Source organism: Trichechus manatus, unplaced genomic scaffold, assembly GCF_000243295.1.
Source record: "Trichechus manatus latirostris isolate Lorelei unplaced genomic scaffold, TriManLat1.0 scaffold00295, whole genome shotgun sequence".
NCBI lineage: Eukaryota > Metazoa > Chordata > Mammalia > Sirenia > Trichechidae > Trichechus > Trichechus manatus.
This window is the reverse complement of record NW_004444231.1, coordinates 824,429-834,491: the sequence shown is the minus strand read 5'-3', so window position 1 is coordinate 834,491 and position 10,063 is coordinate 824,429.

The window sequence follows — 10,063 nt, the reverse complement described above, 5'->3', positions numbered from 1 at the left end:
ACCATCATACTTTTTCTAGAAGAGCTTGGCATTTTTTCGGTCTGCACCAGAAAATAACAAACCCCACAACCCTGACATTCCCTCAGACGTACTTGACTGCAACTAACACCATCCCCCTCCCTCGTTTCAGCCCCAGCAGGGAGCTTGCTGCGCTTTACAGGGGAACAAGAGTATGGTGGTATTTGTAGAGTTCAGGTCAGAATGGCCCCCATGGCCCTGCCCTTGCTCTGCTCAGCCTCTCTGCCAGCCCTCCCCCACCCTCTTGCCCTCTGTTTCTTCTCCGGTACACCTGAAGCAGGTTAGCAACCTCCCTGGCCATCACCCTGCGTCCCTTCCCCTTAGATGTGGCCACCCTCTCTCCTCACCAGGCAGTGTCTGAGCAGTCCTTGAACTATGCACCATGGCAGCCCCACCCGCAGCCCTGGGGCTCCAGGCAAGAGCAGGATGGGGAATTTGCTGACAGCCAAAGCTCTCTCCATCCTACTGGAGATGCCTTCTGGAGAGCAGCATGGCAAAACTAGACCCCCGGCACACTCAATCCACCTCCCACACCCGTCTCTTCACACTGCCTGGGTCTCTAAAGCTGCAAGACGACCTCATGAACTTGCTTACTAGATGAGGTCAATTGAGGGGCATTTGGGAAGAGAAAAAAAAACAATTGCTGTTGAGTCGATTCTGACTCATGGTGACCCCATGTGTGTCAAAGTAGAACTGATTTTTCAGAAGCAGATCACCAGGACTTTCTTCCAAGGTGCCTCCGGGTGGACACGAACTTCCAACCTTCCAGTTAGCAGCCAAGTGCGTTAACTGTTTGTACCACTGAGGGATTCCTGGGGGAAAAAAGACACGCATTATCTCTCATTTCTTTCCAAGCCCACATTGTAATGTGTTACTGCAATATTGCATAACTATAGCCATAACCATATTCAAAGCATGGCAGAACCTGAGCCATGGCAATAAATTAAATTAGGAAAATTGAGTCATAGTTCTATACTGTAATCCTATAAAAACTAAGAAATGCGTACACTGAAATTGTAACCCACTTTCCCAAGGTATGGAAAGGGCTCCCCCTGGTGAGCTTCACCCACAAAACTGCAAGTGCCAGCACAGGCCAAAAGCTCAAGCAAAACAATCTACTATCTCAGGCAGGGTTGGAAAACTTGCTACAGGGCCAAGTTATGACTGCTGGCATTCTCTGTCCTGAAATGACACCCAGTTCCAGGAAGAACTGGCTTCTGGGACCAACTGACACAGACGCCCAAGGAGACAGTCTGACCAAGCTGGGAGCCCATTGTGTCTGGTGCTAGGAAAGACTGCCCTCATCTGCTCCTCAGCCCCACTGGGCCTGATCCTGGGCATGCCCATGACAGGAGGTATCCAGGGCAACTGGGTAGGGGTGGCGGCAGCTTTGAACTGCCCTGGAATTCCTAGCCAAGAGAACACTCAAGCAGGACGCCGGGTTCTGGTTTTACTGCAAAGGAGGTGCTTCTTTGTACACAGCTGCCTGCTCAGAGCACCTTGCATCTGCCCCTGAGAAATGTCCTGGTGCAGCAGGAGAGGGGGAAGTGGATGGGGCTGTGCATGTGCCCCTGGGAATCCCCAGCTGGCCCAGGCCACAGTGGAGTTGAAACAATGAACAATTTTCTCACTGAGTCCTAAAACCAGTTGCTGTCCAGTTGACTCCAACTCATAGAGGTGCCATGTGTGTCAGAGTAGAACTGTGCTCCTTACGGTTTTCAGTGCTGATTTTTTGGAAGTAGATCGCTAGGCCTTTCTTCCAAGGTACCTCTGAGTGGACTCAAACCTCCAGCCTTTCAGTTAGCAGGCAAGCACATGAACCGTTTGTACCACCTAGGGACTTCTGGACTTAAAACATGGCTAAATAATGCCCTGGGTGCATCCTGGTTGTTATATGCACCACTGTTTTGTGGGGGCGGGGGGGGGGTCCCATCTGATATGAAATGTCTAGCTGTCCATCCAGGAACCATGTGCAGATTTTGGTGTTTGCTCTCATATATCCCCTGGGGTTGAATCTTGCCTAACTTGAGATTCATGATAAAATGCTGGCGTGGAGCTCCTGAGCAGAAAGGAACTGTCTTTTGATTCTAGTGATGCCACCCAGGGCTCCTCTCATGCATCCTCAGGTTGGGTAGGGAAAAGCACCACTTCTCCAGTCTCAACTCAGGTAGCTACTGCAGAACCTCCCATCTGGTCCAGCCTTGAGAAAGCTATTCGAGTATGATTGGAGAAGATTGTCAGAGTGGTCCCTAATACACAGGACAAAATACAACAATCTCTTAAAGCTTGTACAAAAACAGGCAGATGTATCAGTGAGACAGAATAGATAGCCCAGGGGCTTCCAATACAAAGCAATGATGGATAAAATATTCCAGAAAACAAAAAAGCCATGCTCAATTAAGGGAGACTGTCCCCATGGCTATCCCCAGAAATGGAATATAAATGCAAAAGATGAACAAGGGTAAAGCTGTGGCCTGTTGGGCCCTGAGTCTGACACAGTCAAGCGCAGCTGGGAGTTCAAGCTGCCCACCTGAGGTGGAGGACTAGTGTCATGTTCACTGCTCAAAAACCCCAGGGCTGGCATCCCTGGGTGGCACAGGGGGTTGTACTCTACTACTAACCTAAAGGTTGGCAGTTTGAACCCACCCAGCGGAGTTACAAAAGAAAGTCCTGGCAATCTGCTTCTGTAAAGATTACAACCGAGAAAACCCTATTGAGCAGCTCTGCTCTATAACACCTGGAGTTACCATGAGTCTAAAGTCAACTCAACAGCAATGGGTTTGGTTTTTATTGTTCTTTGTTTTGTAGGGGGGAGGGGGGAGGAATAGGTTTCTCCCTACCTTTCCATCCTCTTCAAGAAAGAAAACTGAGACAAGTTGCTACTGGCTTTGCCTGGGCCTGTGGCCTAGGGAGGCCCGTGGATCCTGCAGCGCTACACCTAGACTTAACCAAGCCTCGCCTGGCCGTGGAGAAGGATCTGAGTACTGCCAGGGTCATCCCAGGGCAGGAGCCCTGCTGCCATAGTTCTAGCTCTGGACAGGGACCTTGGGGAGGGCAACTGCACAGCCAGTAGACAGGGAGGAGTGAGACAGGGAGATGGGGGGGTACGGGGGAGACAACAAAGAAAATCCAGAAATGAACCTGGAAACTAAAACTCCAAAATACACAAACACTAATGCTGAGAAAGACAGCCAGCAACGTCAACATCTGGGGATGGAATCATCCCACAGGAAGTCAAAAGACTAGAACAACCGGAGACTCCTGTATCCTCCAAAAGATAACTGGACATATAATGTTCATTGAAAAAACAAGCAATTCGGAAAGAAAAACTAGACAGAAAGATGCCATCATAAAACAATGGAGCAAAAAATACTATTTAATAAATGGTGTGGGAGAAACAGTTGATTCTTTAGGAGAATATGTATGTGTGTAAATCCTCCCCTCATCTAATATACCCTCAAAAAATCCAAATTTTTTTTGATCTCTGAAAAGGTAAGAATGTTCTAAGCTGGTCAAAAGAAGAAAATGAACCAAAAAAAGAAAAGAATGCTTGATTGATTTTACCACAAAAAAATTATTTTTTAGTTTTATACTTACAATAAGAAAACTGAAAGGCAAACAACTCGGGAAATACTGGCAGTTTCGTAGTTAAGGGCACAGGCTCTGAATCCAGACTTTCCAGGTATGACCTTGGATGAGTTATTTCACCTCTCCATGCTCTGGTTTTTTCCACAAAATGTTCTAATAATTGCACCTGCCTCATGGGTCAAACCTACCAAGTGGCTCTGTGGAAGAAAGGCCTAGTTGAGGCCGACAGCCCCCAGGCACCATTACCAATCCCCAACTTCCTCATAAGTAGAGTAGCACGAGCCACCTCCCCTTCTAACCGGTTTCTCCAGATGATTTTTAGGCAATCCGCCAACTTTCTGCCTAAGGTAAGAAAACAGGACGCTGGGGTCTCACGCAGACCACAGAACCAGTTAAGACCAGATCTGGCCCACCTGACACGTGCAGAACCATCACCCCATCCTCTGAGTGACCTCGGAACTTATCTCCTGCCGGATGGAACCAATCTTTCGCGGCCCAAGATTGGGGGAAGACGTTCCGGAGCGAAGGGTCCGAGCCTAAGATCCGGTTTGAGAGACACCCTCCCCCTTTTGGACTGAGCAAGCGCAGATAACGGAATCGCCCCCGAAAGCCTTTTCGGGGCAGACCAATCAATGACCTTGGTCCTTCCCGGCAAGACCTTTCCTCAGTTTTTGCCCCCAGTAAAAGCTGTTTGAGCTATTATTTGGGAAGCCATGTTGGCAAGGAAAGTCTCGTTATGCTTCTTTGCTTGGTCAACCAAATAAAGCTTCTTCTTTTGCTTTCACCAGTTTAGTGTCTCTATAGCTGCACTGAGCAAGACCTGAGACCCCCGGTAACATGGTGATCTGCCTCTGTTAGTAGTACAGCCGAGAAAACCCAATGGAGCAGTTCTACTTTGTAACACATGGGGTCTCCACGAGTCAGAATCAATTTGGCCACAGCTAACAACAACATGGTGCATCAGGATTAACTGAGCTGCTACATGTAAAGCTCTTAGAACAGTAACTGGCACATAGAAAGCATTCAGTAGCCATTTCTGTTTTATTTTGTACTATGGTTAAAGAGGTTGGCTGCTAACCAAAAGGTTGGCAGTTCGAATCCCCCAGCCGCTCCTTGGAAACCCTAGGGGCAGTTCTACTCTGTCCTACAGGGTCACTATAAGTTGGAATCGACTCAACGACAATGGGTATGTGTGTGTGTGATGTGAGAAATTCAGACACAGACAATTCACAACAGATAAACCATAACTAATTAACAATTACAGTGAAACCATTCAACTTCACTAATAATGAAAAAAAATTAAACTAACATTTTATTTTTGATCCTTCAAACTGGCAGAAATTGTGAAAATGGTAATAGAGTATTTCTTTCCCAACCGTGGGAACATATTCCTAAAAATCCCATTGGAAGAAAACATTGTGGTTAAGGAAGTTAGGACTTAATAGGAAGTTAAGGGAGATCAAAATCCTTAGGAAACCTATATTTTAAAAAAGTTTTGTGTTTTGTTTTTAAAAAAATACTATTTTTACTAAAACTCATGAAGAGGTTATCAATTTTACAAAACTTACAGTGGTAACTGGTTACAGCACAATAATTGTCCATTAACTCTCTTGCTAGACAGCTGCCTCCGAAGGCCTTCCTCCTCTGCAGTTTCAGTGAGATGCTTAAAATTTAGTTTTGGTTTGTTACTAATAATGTAGGATTTTGATGTGTATTTGCATACAGTTCTCCGTCCAAATGCTCAGTGCTTTTCTGATTTTAGGCACATCAGTGGGAATATGCACAGGCAGTCCTTGGATTATGAGTGAGTTTCGTTCCTAAATTTGTCTTTAAGTTGAATTTTTATGCAAGTTGAAACAGGTACGGTTCATATCTAATATCAGTTAGTCAAATATTTGTCTTAGTATATAGTGTGCCTTTCTATGCATGAAATACCTTAAAGAAACACTTCCAGATACACTAAAACATCTTTGACATAATAATGCAGTAATAATAATAATAATAATGTTTGTTATTACGAACCATTGTATATACCTCAAATTTTTCATATAATAGACTTTGTGGGGGTTGGTTCCAAACTACAGGTTGTACATAAGTAGGACGTTCGTAACCCGGGGACTGCCTTTAGTGTACGGTTATTAAACAGAGAAAAATAAAGTGTGATTGAGGCAGAATGTGCTGTAAAAGATTGCAGCAGGAAGAGATAATTATGTGCTGTCCAGGCACGTGCCCTTTGGAAAGGTGGTTCTAATGTGTATCCTGTTTTGAACGCATAGAAGGGGTTGCATCAGGGGTGGGAGACTTCTACACTTAGTTCCTCTACCAAATTACAGTCTGATCATAGACGAGGATTTCATTTCCTCTGGGTTTCCATTTCCTCCTTTCACTGTAAATGGAAGAGTTGGACCCAAATGGGGTTCTCATTCTATAACAAGGCGTTCAATGATACGTGAGAAAGACCTTATAGTCCTTAGGGTCTGACAACTGGAACTGATGTTCTCACCAAAGTCATTCTTCCTCTCCCTCATCCCTTACATCTGTCCTTCCGACCCTGAAATCTGTCTCCCATCTATCCTCACTTGCCCCATGGGCCACCGTTTTAATTCAAGCATTCATCACCTCTCCCTGAGAAACAGTTTCAATAGCCTCCCAACTACTTTTCCAGACACAGGTTTTGTTCCTTTCCAATCCACCTGCTGTGCTGCCTTTTTTTTTTTGGGAGGGGGGCGGGGGGTTATGGGGAGTGTGTGTAAAACAACAGAAATTTATTATCTTACAGGTCTGTAGGCCAGAAGTCTGACATGGGTCTCACATGGGCCAAAGTGTAGGCAGGGCTGCGTTCCTTCTGGAGGCTCTATGGGAGAAACTGTTTCAATGCTTTTTCCAGTTTCTAGAGGCCACCTGCATTCCTTGGCTCATGGCCTCTTCCTCCATCTTCAAAGCCAGCAACCTGGCATCTCTCTGACTCTGTTTCCATCATCACACCTCTTTCTCTGACTGTCTCTTCTCTTCTGCCTCTCACTTGCATTTTTTTAAAGTGTTATTGTGGTTATATATATATATAACAAAAAGTTTGTTATTTTAACCACTTTTAAGTGTAGAGTTCAGTGACATTGATTACATTCACCATGTTGTTTGCACTGCATTTTGGTAGACCTCTGTTCCAGTGGTTGAAATCTCTGGCTGATCACAACTGTATATTTACTCTGCCTTATACACCAGTCATTTTATTAAATCATCAAGATCTGGGTAATCACCAGTGATTAGTTTACATTTTTGCAACAGAATTCCTGTTATGGAACTTTCTGTTTCTTTCTTCAGCAAATCCTCAATGTTTTCCTTTGCATAAGAAATGGGCCCGTATTATCATGAAAGTTTGCAATTTGATTTATTCTTTACAATCAACAGAGTTTTAAAGGAATTCTGCTGTCACTGTGGCTGTGCCTCCATCTCAGGTATTCCTGGCACCTCAGTCAAAGACTCTCCTGGGGTTGCCATCTTGTCCCTGTGGTGCTAAAAACCAAAATGAGGAAGCTCCTTGAAGGCTGGAACTTTGCCTTATTTACTGTTTATCCCCAACAACTATACAGTGCCTGAAATATTTGCTGAATGAATGAATCGATCAATCTAAGGCAAATATTAGAAACGTTGCTGTTAGGCGCCGTAGAGTCGGCTCTGATTTATAGTCACTTTATATATAACAAAACAAAACATTGCCTGGTCCTATGCCATCCTCACAATAGTAGGTATGTTTGAGCGCATTGTTGCAACCACTGTGTCAATCCATGTTGTTAAGGGTTTTCCTCTTTTTCACTGAATCTCTATTTTACCAAGCATGATGTCCTTCTCCAGGGACTGGTCCCTCCTAACAATGTGTCCAAACTAAGTGAGACAAAGTCTGACCATTCTTGCTTCTAAGGAGCATTCTGGCTGTGCTTCCTCCAAGACAGATGAGTTTGTTCTTCTGGTAGTCCATGGTATATTCAGTATTCTTTGCCAACACCATAATTCAAATGTGTCAATTCTTCTTCGGTCTCCTTTTTCATTGTGCTGCTTTCACATGCATATGAGGCGATTGAAAATACCATGGCTTGGATCAGGCACACCTTAGTCATCAAGGTGACACCATTGCTTTTTAAAATTTTAAAGTGGTTTTCTGCAGCAGATTTGCCCAATGCAATATGTCATTTGATGTCTTGACTGCTGCTTCCATGGACGTTGATTGTCAATCCAGGTAAAATGAAATCCTTGATAACGTCAATATTTTCTCTGTTTAACATGATGTTGCTTATTGACCCAGCTATGAGGATTTTTTTTTTTTTCCTTTATGTCAAGGTGTAATCCATACTGAAGGCTGTGGTCTTTGATCTTCATCAGTAAGTGCTTCAAGCTGTCTTTACTTTGGGCAAGCAAGGTTGGGTCATCTGCATATTAATGAGTTGTTAATGAGTCTTCCTCCAGTCCTGATGCAGCATTCTTCTTTCTATAGTCCAGCTTCTAAGATTATTTGCTCAGCATACAGATTGAATAAGTGAGGTGAAAGAACACAACCCTGCTGCACCCTTTTTCCAATTTTAATCCACACAGTGTGCCATTGTTCTGTTCAAATGACTGCCTCTTGATCAATGTACAGGTTCCACATGAGCACAGTTAAGTGTTCTGGATTCCAATTCTTCAAAATGTTCCCCATAATTTGTTACGATCCACACAGTCAAATGTGTTTGCATAGTCAGTAAAACAAAGGTAAACATCTTTCTGGTTTTTTTGCTTTCAGCCGAGATCCAGCTGACGTCAGCAACGATATCCCTCACTGCACATCCTCTTCTGAATCCAGCTTGAATCTCTGGCAGTTCCCCACCAATGTATGGCTACAATGGTGTTTGAATTATCTTCAGCAAAATTTTGCTAGCATGAGATATTAATGATATTGTTTGATAATTTCCACCTTCAGTTGGATCACCTTCCTTTGGAATGGGCACGAATATGGATCTCTTCCATATTAGAAATATTAAAAATAAAGAAAAACTCATTGCCATTGAGGCAATTTCAACTCATAGTGACCCTACAGGACAGAGTAGAACTGCCCCACAGGCTTTCTAAGGAGCACTTGGTGGATTCGAACTGCTGACGTTTTGGTTAGCAATCAAGTTCTTAATCACTGTGCCACCAGGGCTCCATATTATAAATAGTCCTTTAAATTTAAAATAGTCCTTTAAATTAAAATACCAAAACCCAAAACCAAATCCCTTGCTGTTGAGTTGATTCCGACTCATAGCGACCCTATAGGACAGAGTAGAACTGCCCCATAGGGTTTCCAAGGTTGTAATCTTTACAGAAGTAGACTGCCACATCTTTCTCCTGAAGAGCAGCTGGTGGGTTCTAACCGCCAACCTTTCAGTTAGCAGCTGAGTGCTTACCCACTGCACTACCAGGGCTCATCTTTAAATTAAAATAGTTCTCTAAAATTACTCAGGGTCAAAACTGTGCAGAAGCACAAACCAAACACTGAATGCTTTTTTTTTTTTTTTTTGACTTTTCTCAGTTTCCTTCTTGGCATAACCACTCTCCTGCCTCCTACTCCCACCTCCTCAGCCCCAAAGACCTACAACAGACTCTCAGACGCTCCTTACTTCTGACCCCAAACCCTACAAGCACCAAATCATAGATGACTGTAACCAAAGGGACAACCTAATTCTCAGGGATCAATTCTACTTGTCCTCAGACTCCCCGAGGGCAGTCAGCACTTCTCCTCACAAAATGTGATGCATATTTTAGTCCAGTAATGTGAGGATGGTGCAAGACTGGGCAGTGTTTTGTTCTGTTGTACATAGGGTCACTGTGAGTTGGAACCAACTCAATAGCACTTGACAACAACAATCTAATATTAACAATAATTCCTTATCACCCTCTTCATCCACTCTAAGATTCAATGGCTCAATTGTGAGGAGTTTACAGCCAAGGAAGGGACATGTTGTTGCCTGTACCATTGAGTCAATCAGAACCAGGTAAAGACAAGTCCACTTCTAATTCTTACCCCCAGCTGGCTCTCTATACACAAGCTGGGAGGAAAACTCCAGCACCAACTAGGATCAGGGAAACCCTGGTGGCATAGTTAGTGGTTAAAAGCTTTGGCTGCTAACCAAAAGGTCAGCAGTTTGAATCTACCAGGTGCTCCTTGGAAACTCTGTGGGCAGTTCTACTCTGTCCTATAGGGTTACTACGAACTGACTGGATGGCAATGGGTTTGGTTTTTTGGTTTAATTAGGATCAGAAGGAGTCCCTGGGTGGTGCAAACAGCTAATGCCGCTGGGCTGCTAACTGAAAGGCTGAGAGTTCCAGGCCACACAGAGGTGCCTTGAAAGAAAGTCCTAGCCATCTACTTCTAAAAATTCAGCCATTGAAAACCCTATGGAGCACTCTGTCTGACACACAAGAGTCCAAATTGACTTGATAGCAA